General features: G+C 42.2%; 1 protein-coding gene across 8 annotated transcripts in view; it reads right to left on the reverse strand.

Moving 5' to 3' along the window:
• Positions 1 to 10406, reverse strand: part of LOC111953388 (microtubule-associated protein 4) — a 114822-nt gene extending 104416 nt beyond the window's left edge. For all 8 annotated transcript variants that reach the window (XM_070435688.1, XM_023972612.2, XM_023972616.2 and 5 more), the window contains exon 1: positions 10322 to 10406. The gene's annotated coding sequence lies outside the window, so the exon portion shown is untranslated. The remainder of the gene's footprint in view (positions 1 to 10321) is intronic.
• Between the last annotated feature and the right edge of the window lie 4152 nt (positions 10407 to 14558).

The raw sequence follows: 14558 nt of genomic DNA on the forward strand, positions 1-14558 counted from the left end.
TAGACCTCTTCACCGAGACCCAGTGTGATTAATGCAGTTTGGTTTGCTGCTCCCTCCAGACACAGAGGCTCTTCATACTTAATAGACTTTACGCAAAAATACTCTCGACTACACGTATACTGTAATGTATACCAGGTAGCGCAGGACAGTTGCCTCCCTCTAAGCAGGGCAGTGTAAACAGAAACGTCTCGTTGAGCCAACACTCTTACAGTAAACATTTTAATAGCATAGCAATGTTTTAGAAACAGCTCAAATGTACAGGCATTTAGCACATTTTTTAGACTTGTTTTAATTGAGTTTTTATCTGAAATTGTAGTAACAGCCTGTAACATTCTGAAATTGTAGCTTTAAATCTCAAGTGATTATTTAGATGTTTTTGCTCGACTGCACTAAGCCACTGAGGTCCAGACAAGAAGCAACTCCCCAGGGAATAATTAACGATTTCAGTCGCAATTTGCTTTTACCTCATATAATGACTTCCGTGAAATTGATCAAATGATGCCTGGGTTGTTCTAAGGTAACTTTAATAAGGTAGCTTGTATAAGCCTAAGAGCTTGTGCTAGCTATGGTTCAGCTAAACATCAGCATTCAACTACAGCCAGCACGTTTGTGAGGATGCAGAAGTGATTTTGTTTGTTTAGCTAGCTAGCTAATGTTACCTATCTGTGTAGCGTATACAGTGCGTTCAGAAAGTATTGAGACCATTTGACTTTTTCCACATTTTGTTGGGAGAAACTCCCCAAATATAGGTGTGCCAAGCTAGTAGGGTCATACCCAAGAAGACTTGCGGCTATAATCGCTCCCAAAGGTGCTTCAACAAAGTACTGAGTAAAGGGTCTGAATACTTACATTACTAGTCAAGATTTGGACACACCTACTCATTCAACGGTTTTTCTTTATTTTTACTATTTTCTACATGGTAGAATAATAGTGAAGACATCAAAACTATGAAATAACACATATGGAATCATGTAGTAACCCAAAAAGTTTTGAAAGTTTCTTCAAGTGCAGTCGCAATAATAATCAAGCGCTATGATGAAACTGACCCCCATCAGGACCGCCACAGAAAAGGAAGACCCAGAGTTACCTCTGCTGCAGAGGATAAGTTCAGTAAAGTTACCAGCCTCAGAAATCGGCAATTAACTACACCTCAGATTGCAGCCCAAATAAATGCTTCACAGAGTTCAAGTAACAGGCACATCTCAACATCAACTGTTCAGAGGAGACTGTGTGAATCAGGCCTTCATGGTCAAATTGCTGCAGAGAAACCACTACTAAAGGACACCAATAAGAAGAGATTTGCTTGGGCCAAGAAACACGAGCAATGGACATTATACCAGGGAAAATCTGTCCTTTGGTCTGATGAGTCCAAATTTTAGATTTTTGGTTCCAACTGCCGTGTCTTTGTGAGACGCAGAGTAGGTGAATGGATGATCTCCGCATGTGTGGTTCCCACCGTGAAGCATGGAGGAGGNATTTTTGGTTCCAACTGCCGTGTCTTTGTGAGACGCAGAGTAGGTGAATGGATGATCTCCGCATGTGTGGTTCCCACCGTGAAGCATGGAGGAGGAGGTGTGATGGTGCTTTGCTGGTGACATTGCCGGTGATTTATTTAAAATTCAAGGCACACAGCATTCTGCAGTGATACGCCATCCCATCTGGTTTGCGTTCAGTGGGACTATCATTTGTTTTTCAACAGGACAATGACCGAACACACCTCCAGGCTGTATAAGGACTATTTGACCAAGAAGGAGAGTGATGGAGTGCTGCATCAGATGACCTGGCCTCCACAATCACCCGACCTCAACCCAATTGAGAGGGTTTGGGATGAGTTGGACCGCAAAGTGAAGGAATAGCAGCTAACAAGTGCTCAGCATATGTGGTAACTCCTTTGAGACTATTGGAAAAGCATTCTAGGTGACTACCTCATGGAGCTAGTTGAGAGAATGCCAAGAGTGTGCAAAGCTGTCAAGGCAAAGGATGGCTACTTTGAAGAATATCAAATATCAAATATTTAGATTTGTTTAACACTTTTTTGGTTACTACATGATTCCATATGTGTTGTTTCATAGTTTTGATGTATTTACTATTATTCTACTAGGTAGAAAATAGTAAAAATAAAGAAAAACTCTTGAATGAGTAGGTGTGTCCAAACATTTGACTGGTACTGTATGTAAATGTGATATTTCAGTTTTTTGGGTTAGTCATTATGGGGTATTGTGTCAAGGGGCCTGAATACTTTCCGAATGCACTGTATTATAATATGAATGACACTGTATGATAATGTTACTGTACTTTTATATTCGTATGGGAATACGAATATAAAAGTACTAACAGCTAAATGAATGTCTACGGACAAGAAAATAAACAATTTTAATTGTCTGCACAGGCTTGTGAATTGTTGCATTATTCAAGAGTGTAATATGGTTTGGTTGCATTATTCAATAGTGTAATTAGGGCTGGGCGATATGGCCTAAAAAGCATAAGCTTTGTTGTACAATAAAATGTGAAATACACTGCATTTCAAACAGTCATCAATAAGCTAATGAATTCAGGGCTGGTGAAATTATACCTGCCTTCCACAACCATAAGACCCACTAAAAACTAAATTATTTTATGAAAAGTTTAACCTGCTTTTTTTGCAATAATCACTGATCTGGCTTTCTACAAAAATGTCCTTTTTGTTACAAAATGTAACCAAAGCCATGAATAATGCACATTCACTAATAATGACTAACTTCTTGTAGCAGACATTATCGAAAATTAACACAGGGACCCTGGGACTCTTTCTTTTGGTGTTTTTTCAGAGTCAGTAGAAAGGCATCTTTAGTGTCCTAAGTTTTCATAACTGTGACCTTAATTGCTTACCGTCTGTAAGCTGTTTGTGTCTTAACGACCGTTCCACAGGTGCATGTACATTAATGGTTTATGGTTCATTGAACAAGCATGGCGAAACAGTGTTAAAGCCCTTTACAATGAAGATCTGTGAAGTTATTGGGACTTTTACGAATTATCTTTGAAAGACAGGGTCCTGAAAAAGGGACATTTCTTTTTTTGCTGAGTTTATATGTGTGAAATTAGTTTTGATTTAGAATGGACCACTATTATGCACCTCGAAACAGGGGCAGGGGGAAAAAATATATGTCACCTGTGTATTTAAATAGCGAATGGAGGACGCTATTCCTATGGTTAATTTTTGTGTCATCCTGATGTAAAGAGAACAACCTATAGAAAGCTGATGGGATCCTCCTCTTTTTAATAGAGGCCATCTCTCTGTTTTCTCACGCAATTGCATAGCCTTTAGAAATGTTGCGTAACATGAGCTCATGGGCTCTCATGAAGTATTTAATTTGATTTCAATTACATTTGCATTGATGTCAGAGTGATTAGAGAGACAATAGAGTGCTGAGTACCAGGCAGTTAGCAAGTTTGGTAGGCTACTAATGACCATCAGCAGCATCAGAGCTTGGAGAAGCCTAGTTACCGTGACTGGAATTTGACTGCCTTCATGACTTGTGACCGCCAGTGTGGCGGTAATACGGTCACTGTAACAAACAGCCCTAGTTGAGACATAAAAAGGGTACCGTTAGAAAGGGTCACTTCTCCTCTATTACAGTAAAATAATGTCTCAATGTGTATTAGTGTCCATATGACCGATTCTGTTGGAACAAATCTCAAATGCAAATAGCAAGTTGAAACCGCTTGTCAGAGAGGAAGATGGCATCAATCATTTTTGTTGTTTGGAGTGGCAGGGGGAGTGGCTTGGTGTGTGTGTGTGTGTGTGTGTGTGTGTGTGTGTGTGTGTGTGTGTGTGTGTGTGTGTGTGTGTGTGTGTGTGTGTGTGTGTGTGTGTGTGTGTGTGTGTGTGTGTGTGTGTGAGAGAGAGATAAAAACAGACCGAGAAAGACAGAAAGAAGAGAGAAATACAGAAACAGAAAGACCTACAACGATAAATCAATGAGGAGAGCGAGAGAGATATCCAGTAAGGAGGGAGGACATGAGAGCGAAAGAATGCAATATATAAAAAGATAGAGAGGTCCTGTGAGTTGTAGCTATGTCCTCCTCTCTCTAATGGTATTAGTGCACTCAGGGACATTTCTGTTCTACGTAATTCAGACCCTGATGTAGCCCATTAGGTTGTACTCTGGAAGAGGGAGGAGGGAGAAAGAGAGAGAGCACACTTCTGCTCTAAAAGTACTGAAGCCACTGCCACACCCTGTACTAACCAATCCCCCTCTCCACTCCTCCTTGGGCCTCTCTCTCGTCTGACAAGCCAGTCTGAGTCTCTGTGTGGGAGGGTGAGGGTTGGGTTAGAGTGACAGAGAATTAATTCCCCTGTGCCAATTCCCTGTGTCTCCCTCCTACGTGTATGTGCATGTAGGTTCTCTCTCGCTCACACACACACAGACACACTCACACCACACTTCACCCTAAGCGTTCACACACACACACACTGACACAGCGCTGGGTCTGTGTTTGCCAGGATTGGAAACTATGCTGCCCATTGTTGCAGAGCGAGGCTTGACACATCGCAATGGAACGCACAGCAGCACAGACACAAAGGACAATTCTAATCCCAAAACAAACACTAACACACAGGTAGCAGACACACTAAGCCGGGCCTAAGTCTGAGGGAACATTAGAGAACAAATAAACTAAAGCTCAGTCCTATGTTGTAGTATTAATGGTTAATAGGAAGTACTCCAAAAGAGCGTCAAGTAACGGTACTCAAAGCAGCTCTCTCTCCTCTCCCCCCTCCCTCCTCCATGATTATCTTTGGTAATGGTGGTTCTCTCTCTCTCTCTCTCTCCCTCCATCCATCTATCTCTGTGTCTAGCTGTGTGGTGATAATGGTGGTGTTGGATGTGTCCCAGGCGACACGGTAGCTATAATTCTGCTGGAGGCCTGATTGACAGTTAAAGCCAAGCTGCGGCCCGGCTGCTACTGTTGTCCTGTTGCAGGGGATTACACCGCCCGCCAACCCTTTGCTGCCTCACTCCTCTTTCCATCCTTCTCTCCATTCTTCATTCACCCGCTGCTGTCACGCAATCTCAAAGTCGTGGGCGACTATGGACGACCACTTGGCCGAAAGCCAACCAACTTAATAAAGCACAGAATGATATGGCTCGCCGGTTTATCCTCCATTTACTAATCCAAAGTGAAGTCCCACATAGCCATCTCCATCTCCTCCCATCCTTACGTTCTAACCTCACCAGCATTCCCTTCCATAGTTGTTCTATCCATTCTCCTCCATCTTATCTTCCTGTTGTTTTTCACTGTTTTGATAAAAAAGTGCTTGCACTTCAAATGTCTATGTGGCAGTCTAAGCTTTGAATTTTTAAGAGATCCCAAGCAAAGCTCTATACAGTATAGTACTGTTTGATAATGGACCAATTGACGTGATAAGACCGGTGACTAGGAATGCATAATTGATGTAAACTAGATAGGTTTCTGTTGATGCACTGCTAAATGGAGGGAAGGAGCGTTGCCTTGAACTGGCAGAAAACACAAACAAACTAAAAGAGGGTGGTGATTTGATAGGCTAATGTAGAAACACAAGCTGTGAATGGGTGAAACTTGTCCACAGCGATACTGGACAAGCTCAGACAGCACAATCTGGCACAACCATAAACAACACTGAAGTAAATACCAATCGATATTGGTGATTACACAAAACCCAAAGTAAAATGGCCGTCTTTGGACTGATTCCTCTTGCTATTATCCAGGTGTGAAAAAGTAACAACTATGACCGACCACCAACTAACACAACCTACTTCAAGGTGAGAAGAAATGTGGGAGGTGCTGTACACAACGCCAACAACTCTTTGTGATCCTCTCAGAAATGACAACCTAGCATAATTGAGATAAACCATTGTTGCATTCCAATCCCAGACCCATATTCTTCCAATCAGCCAGCAGACAATGTATAACTCCAGTCCCGTTCGGAGCGCCCTGGAAACACAAGAACCCTGCTGCCAGCACATTAGACTCCCTGGAACGGGTCCAAAACTATCACACACATCTCAATGAGACGCTTACAGTCAGAGCTAGGAGAGATGAAGCCAGAGATGTTCCATTGAGTGAATGATTGATGCTTTTATAGGGAGACACAGTCCTGTCCTATCAGGCTTACAACATCTTCTCCCTGTCAATGATGGATCGCCTTGGTGCCCACAAAAAGTCTACTTATTATCACACATGATTGTAGAAGTGAAACTATTCAAACTACCCAATAGGCCAAAACAGTAACTATTACACAGGTATAAACAGTCCATATAGATAGATTTAACAGTATATAACAGTTTATGCCTACATTCACATTCACAGGTAACTGTCCTGTTAGTGGCCATAAAAGCAGGCGACCTTAGTATCGATCCCTGCTCACAGATGCCAGACTGACCGGACGGATAAGAAACAAGGCTGCTGTAATTGCATTATGGATAATCGATCCTATCAACTACAGATTGGGCCAACAGCAATAATGACAGTGTCCTGGTTGTCATGACGATCGGTGGCTTGGGGCAGAGGTAGGAGGCTGGGGTACACCACACCGTGATACAGCGATCAGGAGTGAAGACAGTCACGCTAACTCCCTAAGCCCTACAGCCTCTGTTTGGTTACCATTACCTCACTGTACCGACACCGCCTGGTATCCATCACAGGCCCTGACCCATCCCTGTCCTTTGTCTGGCCTAGTGTGAGCTCTAGTGCCCCTACTGGACCACACAGCATCACGCATGCTCTCTGAGGACAGCCACTCCCATCATGGCTGTAATGGTGGTTAATTGAGGGGGGAAAAAATACTACATCGTTTGAAAATATTGAAGAAATGGGTGATTGGGAAACCTGGGAAATCATAGGCCCAAACTCCTTTGACAGGCTCTTTAAGAGGGCCTGTCTCTCTATGGTTGACCAGGCCTCTCTAGGTCTAAAGTTACTGTGGCTTGACTTCCTATCTCTGCTGCAACACACGCTGCCAAGGGTTCTATAGAAAAGAGCACCCCCACAGAGTCATGGTGAGCAGCAGCAGCCACAGGGATGGGAGACACAGATCAGACCAGATTAGCAGAGCGAGGGAGAGTGGATAGGAATTGAGAGTGCTTAGTTCTACTCAATTGGTTTCCCTTATTCACTCTTGCTGGCTAAACTGGGGGCCCCTCTCACCTAGTATGCTCGTCCATCAATTCGTACCCTTCCTGATAACCTCAATTTAATTCAGTCGTTTTGTAATAACCGCCCTTGTGTAATAATCCAAGCACACAAGTGAGGGTTTTAGTGCATAATGAAAATGTGTCCCATGCGTGTAGTTGGAGCTCGCCTAAAAGGATTTTATCTAAAGGTCGGTGTCACTGCACACTATGCACATCGGTCTCTATTGAGGTATCCTTCATTTTATTTCTATAGTCCTTTCACTTCTAATTTTAAAAGAATGACAGTTGTAGATCATTTTAACACGGACTTGGTACGTTTCCCAACAGTGCTGTCGAGTTTTAGGGGATCATTTTGTTACATTTTAACTCCAGAGAGTGTAGTACGTCATGCCATGTGTAACCGAGAAGCATTCCCCTTTGCAGGGCATGATGTAGAAAAAAAAACTAACTTGTGTTAATGTAATGACATTACAAATCCACTGGAGGAATTTCCCTAAAAGTTTTGTTTGTGTTTTAGATTTTCTTCTTCTTGAGGCATGTAGACACTGTCGACTGACAGCCGTAAAAGGTTAGTGTCTCCACCCCAAAGCTAACATTTCTTGTCACTTTTGCCCTTTGCAGTGAACGTGCGCTGTGACCTTAGGATTCCTCTCTCTGTCTGAGTCTCCTCCCTGTAGCATTCCAAACCAAAGCTTCCACAATCCACTAGATGGGTTTCTGAATAAATACATTCCATTCCGAAGCGCTTTTTTATTGTGCCGACTCAATGGAGTGATTACTTTGTAGCTTCCAGGTTGCCTGCTCCTGTTTAGACAGCTAGAAGCTGAAAGAGGTATTACATTAACATGCACTGGGACAGAGACCAAATAGGACAATAAAATGGGTAGTTTCAACCACAAATAGATATCTACAATTTTTTGACAAAAACGTGAGCATGGTTAATGAAATCACCACTGTTTGAATTGTTGTACTAGGAGAAGGGGATGCATGAAACTACACAGTTGACACGAGGAAAAACTAGGTTGGCCAATACAAACCTCTAACGGCCTAACCAAAGGTCACTAATGATTAGCAGACTTTTACCCAGGGCAGGCTAGATAGGCTACTTTCATTTTGACATATTTGACATATGACACAGTAATCCTAGTGGAACCATTCCAGGTCAGGACACAAGTCCAGAAGTTATCCTTTGGGATACGAAAACATCAACGAGTACATGTCTGCGTGATTAATCCACAGCCTAACATACTTCCCCTCTTAGCTCAGCTATGCTACAAGCTAGCATGGGCCACGAGACAAAGAAATGGAAACCCACACACACGCAGATTAGATGAGGCCTCCACCTCATTTGGCCAATTTGGTCTGATAGGAGTGTGTGGATTCGTGCCGGAAATGTCTCTAACTGCAGCGGTGCCGGAGAAAACATATGCACAATTAGGATAAATATGCTTTTTATTGTCACATACACCGGATAGGTGCAGTGAAATGTGTTGTTTTACAGGGTCAGCCATAGTAGTACAGCAACCCTAGAGCAAATTAGGGTTAAGTGCCTTGCTCAAGGGCACATCGACAGATTTTTCACCTTGTCGGCTACTGGAATAACACTCTAACCGATAGGCTACCTGCCGCTCTAAGTAACGCTTTACATTAACGTTGCTATTCTGTAATAACACTATAATTACTAACAACAACTTTATTACTGTAGTAGTTACAGCATCACTCATAGGTATAAGAGAATCTTAATGTATAGTGTTACCCTCACCTGCATGTTTCTAGCATGTTTCTATAGGTAAAATATATAATTTGGCAATCAGACAGAACATAGCCAGTAATGAAGCCACCGCTGGGTTAGATAGACCCACCTCTGATTCCTGCCTGTAGTAGTCTGGGGAGGATTGTCCAGTAATCTCCTGCAGGATCCACACTCCTCTCTAATAACAAGAATAATCCTCTCTCTGCTCTTCCTCTTATCAATCCTATCATCAATATCTAGGAGGTATGGCAGCACAAGAGGCCTAAGGGCTGATAATAGTGTATAGAAATCAATTAAATCAGTGTTTACAGTAATGTGATGCAATGGGGTTGCCAGTTGGCAGAGGGTACATGTTCCTTTTCATGGATAGGTCTACAGACTGCACTTTGAAACACATGGCAGTGAAAGATATAATTGTCAATAACTGCTCTAAGCAGACAGCACATGTTCAAGATAAACAGCTTTCTGGCTACAGTGCAATATATCAGCTGCTGTGTAGTAGCCCTGAAGGTTGCTTTGGAGAATATATTCACTAAATCATAGCCGATAAACTCAACTCCAAGATTTATGATGTAGTTGAGCGGGCTAACGTTACTAGTGTGGGGTTTTATGAAAAATTACAGATTTCAACACACAAAAACAGCCCGCAATTAAACACGAGACTATTCTGTGTAATTGCGGGCTAGTTTTTTAAATAACAACTTTATAAAAACCCACACTAGTCGCCGCTCAACTCCATCATAAATTGTTGAGTTTAATCCGCTAACTAAATCAGAGCATAACACGTAGCCTATTCTAGCCTTATAGGAAATTAAAACTACATTTTTACTTCGGCTGCACAGTCAAAAAAAGAAAACCGTAACATCGAAATGATCCAAATGTCACTATGTTGCAGTGTATTCAAAGTTCACATTTGTCAACAGTCGGATTTGAAGAAGCTCTGCGGGAGGTCCCGACTAAACTGGAGGTCTCAACTGAGCTGAGGCCCCCCCAAACAAAAAAAAACACTCCCATAACATAAGGAATTGAATTGCACTTTATCAAGGCTTATACCAATAGGAACCATGTGCGCAGTTGCTTAGCCCTAATTGAATGACGTTATGGCCCCACACACACACACACACACACACACACACACACACACACACACACACACACACACACACACACACACAGTCAAGCTTGCATAACTTTGCGAACAGCCATAGCTCCTGCGCTGTGACACTCGGGTGTGACACTGCGACTTCACCCATGCACTTCTTGCTATGATGCGTAACGTGCGTATTTCTCATCCAAATCACCGTCCCTTCTTCACTGATAAATCAACAAACCTTATCAGAACAACATGATAGCCGTAACCCGAGGTAGCTAGACGATTTGCCAAATAAAAGGATGTGTTTATTTTGAGTTGACTCACCGTTTGCTGAATATTTTTGACAGTTTGTCGGGAGTCTCCGAGTGTAGCTGCCACCACGATGATGATCCGCCCTCCCGTACTGCGCTTCAGTGACCGCAGGGTAACATTACCGCCTACAGACAGTTTCCTCCAATCAAAATCCCAAACTACCAACTGACTGAAATTTTATCCAATGATAATAGCGAAAATGTCCTTTTGACAGACGCTACCTCCAATCACAGCTTCGTATTTTACAAGCAAACGCCCTGATGGTTTCCTTCGGCTCTGTAATTTACTTTGATAGACAACCAGAACGTACAATGAGTAAGTTTGACGCCTTTTACGGGACTGTATTGGCCCAATAGGCAACCATAAGAACAGCCATTGAAGAATATCACGCAACCCGACTAAAACGTCAGAATGTCGCCGGCGGATAGTCTCCATGGCTAGATCATATATCAATCGTATTGGGCGCGTTGGAGCAGATCACTTTTATCAAGTCGGTGGTCAATGCCTTTCAAATTGTATTGCAATATGGGGGTAAAAAAAAATCTGACTTGCGCCGACATGTCGACTACATTAACTTTACAACAACCCTATGATCAAAGGTCATGAAGTTTCAACTGCAATTTTATGTAGTTGCTCCTCAATAGCTGCAACTTGCAGCCATCGCCTGCATTGTGGGAGGCACTAATTGTCAACCAATCATTCGTGTTTTTGTTTGATTGCCGCGAACGTGACCAAAGACGTTACTGAAACAGGAAGTAACTTGCCCGCATTTCATATCTAAACAGTGTACAAGTGAAAGTAATGTTTGAGTCTCTCTCCAATTAATAGTACAATGTAAGCCTACGCACGTATATTTACAGTGTGTGATATGGAGGTTGGAGACATGTTTATTTCAACATTTCAAAGAAACTTATAAACAATGGCAACATTGCCATGTTGCATTGAGCCATGCTTGTTGGAAAACCAAATCATTGTTCCGACTTTTGGCTGTCGTAGATGCACCTCCCCGATTTCACTCCTCGACTTTTATCTGCAGTTGGTTGCTGCAAGTTTGAAATTCGAATGCATAAAAAGTGCATTATTCATCAGGCCTATGGGCTTGCTAGGCTATAGCATAGGTCTAAATCTTATTATTCGATTTAATGAGCAGTGTTGGCTGTTGGAATGACCAAATCATAATATCGTTTATAAACTGTAGAAATATTGTAAATGGCAGTTCATGCTATAAAACATGCTTCCAAAAATGCATAGAAAAGTACCATAACTTACCCTGACACTAAGTTACTGCATTACTTTGTAAAAAAAGTAATGTTTCAGTGTTTAACTGTAACCACTCATTAACATTGTATCACCGAGTTTGGAAATAATTTCAGTTACTGTTTCAACCCTTTTGCATTAAATTATACAATGTCGCCATCGCATGGCCAAAAGCTCACCTTTCAGTGGTGGACGCATAGAGATAGATAGAGCTGGTACTTCCTATGGGTTTGGAAAGGATCACATTATTCCATCCAGGTCATCAGGAGGGATTAGCCACTTGATTATACTCATTAGCAAACATTCCATAACTGCAGGTGGCAGAAAATCACCAACCTTGGCTTTATACCTGTTCAAACAACACACTCCAGGTGACAATATGCACCCTTTTGGTTTGTTTGTACTTCAAAATGGAGATGGCCGCAATGGCACCAGAGTGTTTCTTAACCCAGAGGCCCAACGCTTAGCGAAGCAGACCAAATGTAAGTAAATGGGAGAAGTGAAAAATTATTACTTAGTTGTTAATTTTCTTAAAATCTAAAGGCACATCGTATATTCGAGCAGTGATGTAAAGTACTTAATTAAAAATACTTGAAAGTACTACCTAAGTAAAAACATTTTTAGGTATCTCATCTGTACTTTACTATTTATATTTTTGACCACTTTATACTTTAACTTCACTACATTCCTAATGAAAATGATGTACTTTGTACTCCATATATTTTCTCTGACAACAAAAGTACTCGCTGCATTTTGAATGATTTAATTTATCCATAAATTTAAAAAACAAGAAAATGGTGGTCTGGTTTTCTTAATATAAGGAATTTGAAATTATTTATACTTTTACTTTTGATACTTAAGTATATTTAAAACCAAATACTTTTAGTCTTTTACTCAAGTAGGATTTTACTGGTTGACTTTCACTTTTACTTGAGTTTACTTTTACTGAAGTATGACAATTGGGCACCTTTTCCCCCACTGGATTCGAGCCAATGTCGTAAGTAGCTGAACATGTTATTACTCCAACCTCCTGAAAGTAACAACATTTTATAAAATTTTTAACAAAAACGTTAAATCGCAGCTTGGCGCAAGACAATCAAATCAAATTGTATTTGTCACATGTGCCGCATACATCAGGTAGACCTTACCGTGAAATGCTTATAAGCCCTAGACCAACAATGCAGTTCAAGAAATAGAGTTAAGAAATAGACTAAATAAACTAAAGTACAGGTTAGTTGAGGTAATATGTAAAGTATCTATGCATAGATAATAAACAGCGAGTAGCAGCGGTGTAAAAACAAAGTGGGGAGGTCAATGTAAATTGTTCGTGTGGCCATTTGATTAATTGTTCTGCAGTCTTATGCCTTGGGGGTATAGGCTGTTAAGGAGCCTTGTGGTCCTAGACTTGGTCCTCCGGTACCGCTTGCCATGCGGTAGCAGAGAGAACAGTCTATGACTTGGGTGACTGGAGTCTTTGAAAAAATGTTGGTCCTTCCTCTGACACCGCCTAGTAATAGGTCCTGGATGGCAGGAAGCTTGGCCCCAGTGATGTACTGGGCCGTACACACTCCCCTCTGTAGTGCCTTGCGATCGGAGGCCGAGCGGTTGCCATACCAGGCAGTGATGCAACCAGTCAGGATGCTCTCGATGGTGCAGCTGTATAACTTTTTTGAGGATCTGAGGACCCATGCCCAAATCTTTTCAGTTTCCTGAGGGGGAATAGGCATTGTCGTGCCCTCTTCACGACTCTCTTGGTGTGTTTGGACCATGGTAGTTTGTTGGTGATGTGGACACCAAGGAACTTGAAGCGCTCAACCTGCTAGTGGAGCAGCCCCGTCGATGAGAATGGGGGCGTGCTCGGCCCTCCTTTTCCTGTAGTCCACAATCATCTCCTTTGTCTTGATCACATGAGGGATAGGTTGTTATCCTGGCACCACACTGCCAGGTCTCTGACCTCCTCCCTATAGGTTGTCTCATAGTTGCCGGTGATCAGGCCTACCACTGTTGTGTCGTCGGCAAACTTAATGATAGTGTTGGAGTCATGCTTGGCCATGCAGTCATGGGTGAACAGGAAGTACAGGAGGGGACTGAGCACGCACCCCTGAGGGGGCCCTGTGTTGAGGATCAGTGTGGCAGATGTGTTGTTACCTACCCTCACCACCTGGGGGCGGCCCGTCAGGAAGTCCAGGATCCAGTTGCAGAGGGAGGTGTTTAGTCCCAGGGTCCTTAGCTTAGTGATGAGCTTTGAGGGCACTATGGTGTTGAACGCTGAGCTGTAGTCAATGAATAGCATTCACACGTAAGTGTTCCTTTTTTCCAGGTGGGAAAGGGCAGTGTGGAATGCAACAGAGATTGCATCATCTGTGGATCTGTTGGGGTGGTATGCAAATTGGAGTTGGTCTAGGGTTTCTGGGATAATGGTGTTGATGTGAGCTATGACCAGCCTTTCAAAGCACTTCATGGCTACAGACGTGAGTGCTACGGATTGGCACTGGGGCCTCCCACTCCTCCATCTATTCTGGTTAGAGACAGTTTGCGCTGTTCTGTGAAGGGAGTAGTACACAGCGTTGTACCCCATCTTCAGTTTCTTGGCAATTTCTCACATGAAATAGCCTTCATTTCTCAGAACAAGAATAGTCTGACGAGTTTCAGAAGAAAGTTCTTTGTTTCTGGACATTGTGAGCCTGTAATCGAACCCACAAATGGTAATGCTCAAGATACTCAACTAGTCTAAAGAAGGACAATTTTATTGCTTCTTTAATCAGAACAACAGTTTTTAGCTGTGCAAACATAATTGCAAAATAATTTTCCAATGATCAATTAGCCTTTTAAAATGATAAACTTGGTTTAGCTAACACAACATGCCATTGGAACACAGGAGTGATGGTTGTTAATAAAGGGCCTCTGTACACTTATGTAGATATTCCATAAAAAACCTACAAACCTGACTCAGTTACACCAGCTCTGTTAGGAGGAATGGGCCAAAATTCAC

The sequence above is a fragment of the Salvelinus sp. IW2-2015 genome, linkage group LG27, assembly GCF_002910315.2.
Source record: "Salvelinus sp. IW2-2015 linkage group LG27, ASM291031v2, whole genome shotgun sequence".
Lineage (NCBI taxonomy): Eukaryota > Metazoa > Chordata > Actinopteri > Salmoniformes > Salmonidae > Salvelinus > Salvelinus sp. IW2-2015.